At 27.3% G+C, this 9,520-nt stretch overlaps 1 long non-coding RNA gene across 5 annotated transcripts; it reads left to right on the plus strand.

Moving 5' to 3' along the window:
* Positions 1-1,079: 1,079 nt before the first annotated feature.
* Positions 1,080-6,688, plus strand: LOC132935824 (uncharacterized). 5 transcript variants are annotated; one of them, XR_009663349.1, is made up of 5 exons: positions 1,080-1,237; positions 1,398-1,523; positions 4,868-5,002; positions 5,676-6,115; positions 6,180-6,688. It is a non-coding gene; the product is annotated as an uncharacterized LOC132935824 (long non-coding RNA). The 5 variants fall into 5 exon arrangements; XR_009663347.1 differs by having other exon boundaries at positions 6,206-6,688; XR_009663348.1 differs by having other exon boundaries at positions 5,676-5,752; positions 5,817-6,688.
* Positions 6,689-9,520: the final 2,832 nt, after the last annotated feature.

Consider the following 9,520-nt stretch of genomic DNA (forward strand, 5'->3'; position numbering starts at 1 on the left):
TACTTATAATAATAAACGCTTGATAAGTCAGAACACAGAAATACAAAATAATATAAGATTTTTTGCAGAGACCAGACAGTTACTGACCTGTTAAGCCTGACTTAACTGACCTGACTTAAATGATAGGGAGACAAGCAGTAAAACTTAATCTTAATGTTGTATGGCTCATTAAATTTTTCAGGGATTTTCTAAGGACGCCTGTGAGGCTGTGACTGTACTTGCATTAAGGCAATAAGGCGTCTCCTTAAAGGTTTTCTTAAAATGGGGCCTGGGGTAAAATTGTATCATTGCCCCTAGGCCCTATTAATTAACGGCCCTGCGTCGAGCCTATACTCTATGACACAGGATCCGCAGACTAGGTACTAAATTGAAACCAATATTAATTATTAATTGCGAATATTGTTTTATTTGCTATAGAAAATGTAGTGTTGTAGGTAGTTAAATAAAAAAGATATTTAGTTAGGTATAATACTATAATATATTTATTTATTATAAACATATTATTTTTTTCGATGAATACCCATGGATAGTGGTGGTGTGGGCCATAAGGTGGAGCATCATGACATATTATACCCATATATTTTTTTTTGTATCTATATAATATGGGCATATGGCCATAAGGGTGACTACAGTTCCACCAAAAAGTCTGCTGTTTGAACGATTGAGCCTGTGGTCATATTTTATTTTTTTATATTATATAGTACGTTGGCGTCATAATATTATAATTTATAGCAATATTATTTGCAATAATAACGTGCCGTCGTATGAATGTTAGCGGCGGTTTTGCCACAGAATAGAATAATGGTTTTGCGCAGTGCGCACTACCCCAGTACCCCGCTACACCGCTACACCAAGTTTAGAAATCGACAAGCAAAAAAACCATTTCATGCGCAGCCGCTGAAATACATTAATATTATAATATTACATGACTATAGCCATGACTGTAACACGTGAACTGACGAAACGGAACCACAGCTGCAGCAGTTTTTTTTTTATCGACTTTGTCCTTCTATACGTTCTTCTAGAACATTCTATACTACGACGGCGGCCCCTCTACTTTGCGCACACTCACGAAAGCCGCCGCCACCGCCGCCTCACAGCCCACTCATCGTCGCTGACGGCTAACGCTTTACGCTACCGCCCGTAGTGGGCTTCATTTGCGGTCCGCACTCAAAGGCTGACGGTGCTTTGTTTCACCGTTTTCCTGCTGGTGCTCCAAGAACAAATATGGCGGACGGTAAGCGTAATAAACGGAATATTGTAATATTATAATATTACCAATCGTGTTTGCGTACACGTCGTATTATAATATTATATTATTATATACATATATCTTTACGATGTATTTTATACATTTTATTCGCATTGTGCACACGCCTTACAAAGTTTTGTTACAGAAATGGACGTCCAAAAGCCGAAAACGACATCCGCCCGGCCATCACTCGGTGCGGGTGCAGGTCACTGGCCACGGAGCTTTTGCTTTGCCACGCCTGGCGGCTGACCAACGGACTCACTCGATTTTCGTAAGTATAATTTATTATGTTATAATAACCATACGAATGAAATGTAAATTATATTATAATAAGACACCGCTTTGTCATTAATTAATTAATTAATTACCTACCTACCTATATATTATTATAACATATTATAATTTAGAACTTATACCTATTATTGTATTGTATTATACCTACATAATATACGTTGTAATAAATTAGTAATTATTGGTTAGGTATTAATATTCATTCTTATAAATGTCTATTGAATTTAAATGTTTATGAAATAATGTATTGTGTTTTATCCCCCCCCCCCCGCTTATTCTGAATGTGGTGGTTGTAACTTTTCCCAAATATTGATCATTCGAAACTTTCGAGTTGGGCTTGCGCCGAACACAAAGGACACGCCCCACCACTACACCAGTGTAGGTCGTCTGACTTGGCAACGTCGCGGTCGGTGCGCACTGCGCACTGCAGCGAAGCGATATCGATCCCCCTTCCTTCCTTCCTTCCTCCCTTTCACCACCCGAGGTCGAGCTACCATGACTACGTGTCATTTTTTTTACGTTTATACAGAGTGTATCAAAAAGGTCCAAAATATCCAATTGCATATTTTGCACACGTCTGATATTCGCGATACACTCCGTATATCTTTGCGATTTTTTTGGTGAAATCGGTCACACCCAATGCTTTATTAGAACATGACTAATCTGTCTGGTGTCTACGCCCACACTATTTTAACCACAACATAATAATAATATTATGCTCACTTTTAAGTAAAGTTTTTTTTTTATCCAAAGCGTTTTTAATAATAATTTTGTTTTGCATACAAGGTCTCGAGCCAATCGATAAAAGACCAAGGCCATGACTCACAATGTAAAAAAAACACCATTCATTTTAAACCATAAAAAATTGTTTATTATTAATCGACCTTGTGTTTTATTTCATTTTATTTGCCAACATTGGATCAACTTGATAGGTGTTAGGCTTTAATAATGAAAAAATTAATTATAATAAAATATTATCTGTATATTATGTGGAATTTTGGCTAGGGACGTAGTAAGAAAGTTTTGGTTATTGTTTAATTACCTATTTAATATTTTCTTTAGGTTTATTATTTCTTAAATAATCATTCAAGACTTTTTGAAGTCAATTATATATTATTTTTTTTTCACGTTACCTACTTAAGTTATATAATTATTACTTGTTGTTAGGTATGTTGTACACTTTCAACCATGACTAAATACATTTAGTCATGCTTTCAACACTATTAGATAGTAATCAATTATCAAACGAATGCATGTACAATAGTCTACTAATTTCTTATTCTGAGCTTATTTCTTGAGTTATTGGTTTTACCATATTTCCTAATTCCTAACTCAGAGTAATCATTAGTTAGTGTAAGGTTATCTTATGAATAAATATTAATACTGAGCATGTATTAATAAATTCTTAAACAATAAATTAACATTACCATTCACACAACAAATTAAACATAATATGGTGCAACATAATATACATAAATTATATTATACTCGTGTATGTCTTATACTCAAGATATAATTATACAATTTATTAATATTAAGACAATTATTTATAAATTGTATTATCTTTCCATTCTAAAAACTACTAAAATTATTTAAAAAATAATAACATTTTAAAATACTGAATAAATAGTAATAAACAATAATTAATACTTTATAGCTTAGTCCTTACACTCTCCCAAAATTTAAATTACTATGGCATTCAAACTTTATTTTAGACTTTAAATGAAACTAAAAAGGTTATTATAATCTTATCACCCAATAGGCGTATTTCATATTTATATTTCACATTAAATTATGCATCTATATTTATATTTGTGTCTATACGACTGTACCTCTACATGAGGCCACACTTAATTGTAGTTTTATAAGTATGTGGTAAATGCCAAATGCTTCTACAGGGCAATTCATTGAAAAATGGCTGTCAATTTTTGTGATTTTGAAAGAAATGTTTTTGCGTATCTAGTTGGTTAAAGTACTTTTACCATTTTCATCATTATAATAATTTAATGAATTAAGTAGTGGATTACAACCTTTGCTATAATATAGCCCTTGCCATTTTATACACTTATCTAAGCCTTAACATTTTTTTAAAAATCCTACAGTTACCTAAGGTACATCAAATTTTTAAGCACTTTTAACTTGTATTAATTTCAATAATATTATAAATATATTCTGTTCAAGTTGAATAATGTAGCCAGTGACATCTAGTTTTTGTCAGGCCGCAGTCAGGCAACACCCGTTTGTTACTCCCACCTTGTTAATTATCTGTATACCTGCCGTATAGTATTGCCACGCCCCTGCGCACAAGTCGGTCGCCGACTATGTTCCTTAACTGGAAGAGAGTGCATAGTTGAGTAACTATTCTATATTATGTATTTTTGTTTGTTCATATTTAAAAAATTAATTATTATTTAGGCAATAATTTCCTAAAAAAAATGGTTTTAACTTAAAAATAGTTTAAATCTTCATAAATTTAAGATAGTAATATAAATTAAATATGTATCTAATTTACCAGATATTAATCCATCTTCCTCAACTTTCAATAGTTACCTTTAATTTTTGAATGTTACAATATTTGTCTTAGTGAACTTTTAAATGTTCCTATAATAAATTAAACATAAAAGTTGAAAAATTGTTGAATGTTTTCATGACAAATTAATTAAATGTTTAATAGAATCAACTCATTATTAATTATGTGTTTAAACAATTTAAAGAATAATAATTATATACCTACCTATTTAGTTTGAAATTAATATAAAATTGATAAACTGAGCAAAATGTGTCCTTGTGTAAGGGGAAAATTCCTTTGTTACCTACTCAATGTACAGTATAAAACTACATAATATAAGGCTGCAAAATCTTAAATTATTAAAAGATGTCTTACGAGTGACTATTTTGGAGTTTTAATAAGTTATTAAAAATAAATTCCATTAAATAAAAACAAAATAGAAACCTATTTTACAACTAAGAACTGTACAATATGTGTTACAGAAATAATATAAATTCTAAACAAATATGTTTTGACCACTTAATGATATTATACGAGTAAAAAAAGGTTTAAGGCACCTTAGTGACCATAGTTGTTATGTAAACAAACATTCACACACTTCCACCATACATTTAGTATACATTTTCATCAAAACTTAATTTCACTTGAAACTAATTTAAATATGAATATGTCAGTAAAGTTATAAAAATGACTAAAATTGTAGATTTATATCATATCGATAGTTCAATATTAGGTATAGACATTAAATTATTATAACTATTATAAAATAAATTTATAGGTTACTCAATATAATAAAATGAATTCTTTACTTTCAGTATGATAATTTCAAATGGTATTGAAACCTCTTAAACAGAAAGAAATATCAAAACAGACGTGCCTACAGTGATCAAAGATCTAAAATTATGATCATTTGACTTTAAAAATATCAGAGAAAATACATACTCCGCAAGGTAATATTTTTGAAAAATAAAATAAATTATAATACCTACTTTTATAATATAATTTTTAAATGTTTTAAACAGCAATGACTAACCCACTTGATGAAAATTGATAAAAAAAAATGTGTTCTCATTCAATTTTTTTTTATTAATTCATGAAACATCTTACACAAAACTGGATTAATATCCAACTTAAATTATAAGTAGAAGATATTAAAAGTATTTTAGTTACATAATTTAAAAGTATTTAAAACTAGATTGAATAAAATGTGAAAATTCATAACAAATTGTATTAATGTTGTGGTTTGACCAATATAGTTTACCATAATATTTACAAAACTCTGCATAAATTGATGTCATATTGTAAAGTAAATAGGTAGTGATAATTTAAAAAAAATGTATCTGCATAATACCTAGGTAGAGGTTATTTTTGGTAGATAAAACTAGGTATACTAATATTACCTAATAAAAATATTCTCATATTTCATTCCGTAAGTAAAAAACAATACATGATTTATTGTAAGTTTCTTTGCTTTAATAAATATGTGATTCATTTTTTGAATACAATATTTACATTAATACACATCTATTGTTAATTTTCATTGATATTTTGATTAATTTACTCAAAATGTTTTGCTTAAAAATAAATATCAATTAACTAATTTAAGTTGGTTTTGTTGTACAGGTGAATTTTGAGTATATGTATACCGTCTATAATATGGCTATCTATGTTGTAAGTAAGGATCTTATGCTTAATTTAAGGTAAGTACTACCATTACTTTATTTTTATACAAGATTTGGATTTTATAAGATACACTATTTTCAGTAAAGATAGAGGAGTGGGTTTTCATTACACAATTATTTGACCAATTGGATTGGTATATAGTATTGTGAATCCAACATCACGTCATTATTATTATTCAACCGTCATTACACAAAGGTTGGAAAACTTACTCCACAGTTAAACCCTGAGTTAGGTTGTTAATTCTAGGGTTTATTAAAAGGTTATTGCTTATCCATCGCCATAATTATTAGCCATGACCTGACCAGTGTTGAAGATTATACTACTTCAACGCTTAACTATTTATATGTTGACTAAATCTTCGCTTGTCAAGAGTTTCTAAGGTATTCTTATCAACGAACAACTTTGTTTTAATGAAGCAACATTATAAAATAATTTTATTTTTAGTTCTATGTGCATCTAATGTGTTTTAGATTTTCCAAACCTCATATATTAGAAGTTGGAGTTAATATCTAATGGATGGTCCTTAAGATGAAGTGTTTAAAATTGGAAATGTGTTAAGACATTTAGACACAGCTGGATATTTTTGTATCTATTACTTTGTGTTAGCAAAGAGGTTGGTGGAGTGACTGATGACCAACCCCTAATCAACCCCATCTAAGTTGCTGTAGACTCAGACATGAAGTTAACTAGTGAAAAACAAATTATACTACAAACTATGACTTTGGTTCTTTTAGTCTAGAGCCCTATGGGCTTGAAGTTGTCAATTTTTTTTATGTAACATTTTATTTTCAACACAATTTTAAATCTGTTTGCCTAGTGTTTATCTAACATGAGTGCCTTCGGTTTCTTTTCAAACCCTAAATGTATTTATTTTGAAAATAATAGAAAATAATTTGTAAACTAACATAACTTGAAAGTAATCAATAAATACACAACTATTTGACTTTATACTATATTATGTATCAATATATCTATAATGTTGTCTTAAGACATAATTAAGATGCTATCTTAGTTCTGTTATCTACCTATCTTCAATTCTAAAAAAATAATATATACCATAATATTTACATTGCGTTATTATCATTGTTGAAATACATGTATTGATAGAAGTTAGAAGTATTAATATGAGGAGTTGTATTTGTAAACTTTGTATTTTATATACATATTTTAATACATCTATATTTATTTTAACATTAACATAACCTATTGTTTTATATAAATGTTTAGTATAAATGATTTATGGGTTGAATAAATTTTAATATTTTTTAGAAACCTAGGGTAACAAAAAAATGGTTGTCTACATATTTTAAACATTAAATGTTTCTTACTCAAAATTAATGATTTTAAATTATTTCCTTATTATATTAGAATAACTTATAAATAATATCTTAAAACATAATTTAATGCTGTTAATTAAATAGTATTAGTATTCAAAGTTTGATTGTTCAGTTTGGATGAAAAAAAATAAATTATTGCCTAGTATTAAAATAGTTGTATCTATTTTTATCAGGTAATTGAAACTAAAAACAAAAATCATTATCCGGTATTTGTATATCAATTTATTGATTAAATAAAAATTATTATTTATACATGCCAAATTAAAAAAATAACGTTTGTATCAATTGTTTGAATTTTTGTTTAACTCTTGGTAAAAATCTAATATATAATATGTTTATATTAAAACGTATGGACCATAGAAATCTTCAATGAATTAATTTTAATATATTTTTTTAAATTATAATATGCATTATTCACAATTGGTTTTCAATTAATGTTTAAAAAGAATTTTGCTTGCAACAAAAAATGTATCCTATTAAAAATATCAAATATTTGAAGTGTGTACATTCTTTTATATACACATATATTAAATAATATATTTATTTTATCTCATTTAATTGGTGATTATTAGAATCTTGTGTACCTATAAGCATTATGCTGCCCTGGTGGTGGCACTTAACATTATATTATGTTGTTAATAAAAATATAATCCCTGGTATTGATATAGTATACACATTTTGTTAAAGTGCTATAATTTTGAAGAATAAATAGTGTATAACACAATATTATAAGTTGTCAAATTGAGTTATGAAATAAATTGCTTTGTATTTCAAGAAACGTGTTCACAAATCAATTCAAAAACGTAAAATGTTTTCACTCATAAGAGTTATCAAAGTAGGGATTTTGACAATTATGAATGTTTATTGTACAACTTAAATGGTTGTTACTCACCATTAGTAAATCTTAACAGTTTTCAAGTATCAATTATAACAGCGCATGAAGGTTTTTTGCCAATCAATCATTATAGTGAAGTGATGTTTTTGAGATCAATAATAATTAATCTTTATAAACAAATTGTACTTGACAATTGTCTGATTTGATGCTAGTATTGTAATTTTAAATTTTGTGTCTAATTTGTTTAGTAGGTACTAGGTATTTTAAAACAGTTGTTTACATTGATGTAATATTATTATTAGTAGGAAATTCTTTGTTTTTAAATGTTGACTGTATTTTATTTAAATCTGAACTAAAAATATATGGTGTTTCACTTTTACAAATGTTGAAATAGTTTAAAATTGAAGGAAATCATTTAATATATAAATAAACGTTTGTTATTAGACGTAGGTAGGTATATAATATACCATATTTTGATATTTTCCATTGACAGTGTGTATAAATAATTTGTATTTTAGGCATACTAAATTTTAATTTATGATTTATAATAGCTAATTGGTCATCAATCATATTTATTAGTGATTACGAGAATTAAAAAAATAGGATACAGAATTATTACGGTTTATTTTATTTGCACAGGTTTATTATTAGGGGTACTAAATTGATTTTTAAGTCTTGTCTTTTAGATAGATTTCTTATGTTTATATTTTGGTGTCTATGAAATAAAACTGAAGATTGCGGTAGATTCAATATTTTCATCAAATTTGCTTGAATTGAAAATATTTACCCTGACCCATAATATTAAAAAGAAATAATGTATTTTATAATAATAAATAATAAATGAAAAACTTTAAATAACTTAATACAGTTTTATTGTTGAAACTTATACACTAAATTATATATTATTAAATTTAATAATTATTATTATTTATAATCATTCTATTTTAAATTAAAATTCATTAATAATATGTACTTACACGTTACTATTTTGGTCAGTTCTCATATTACTTATAAATTGTTTTGTTATGTTTTTTCCAACTTAATGTTTGGCCAATAAATTGTTGTACGTTGATTATTGAGTTTAAAATAGGTGTATTTAATTGTTGAGAGTTCCTTTTGATAATCATTAAAGATAAGTCATTATTTAAATGCAGATGATAATACTCATACTATATAATATTATGTTTATAGTTTAGTTTTAATACATTTTTTTTACGAGGTAGAGAGAATATTGTTTTACACATTCTAATCTAGTGATAACTGATTAGTGTGTTGTTAAAACAAAGAATTATAACATACTCTTATATTTATTGACTTTTTTTTTAGGCAGGAAAAATGTAACTTTAATCATTATATATGGTTTAAAGTTGAGGATTAAATATTAGTCAAATATAGTAGCTACTAGCCTTAGTACTTACCTCATACACTTAGTTTTAAATATGTAACCATTTAGATACCTACTTAACATTTAGTTATATACAAATATATTTTGTAAGATCAAGGTGACCATTTTTATTTAGTATCCATCTACTTTAATTATGAGTTATCATTTGAGATTATTTTATAAGTGGAACTCAACATTTAAGTACATACCTATTTAAACTCTATACTTA

This window comes from Metopolophium dirhodum, chromosome 1 (assembly GCF_019925205.1).
Source record: "Metopolophium dirhodum isolate CAU chromosome 1, ASM1992520v1, whole genome shotgun sequence".
Lineage (NCBI taxonomy): Eukaryota > Metazoa > Arthropoda > Insecta > Hemiptera > Aphididae > Metopolophium > Metopolophium dirhodum.